Genomic DNA, 245 nt, shown 5'->3' with positions numbered 1-245 from the left:
GAAGCCGCGGTCAAGGCAGCTAAGCACCTCATCCTCAAGATAGCGCCCACCGGCAACATCGACTGCGAGGAGTTCGACCGAGGTCTCCTAGAATTACGCAACAGCCCGTCCCCTGCAGGCCGCTCCCACGCCCAAATCCTGCACGGTCACCCTCTCCGCACGTGCGTCCCGGCCCACCCGGACTCCTTTTCGGAGAAATGGCAAGCTCGCTCGGAGGAGTGCGATCGGCACACCGTCTCTCAAGC

Source organism: Oratosquilla oratoria, chromosome 3, assembly GCF_046742065.1.
Source record: "Oratosquilla oratoria isolate Oo_2021 chromosome 3, ASM4674206v1, whole genome shotgun sequence".
NCBI classification, from domain to species: domain Eukaryota; kingdom Metazoa; phylum Arthropoda; class Malacostraca; order Stomatopoda; family Squillidae; genus Oratosquilla; species Oratosquilla oratoria.
This window is presented reverse-complemented; position numbering follows the sequence as displayed.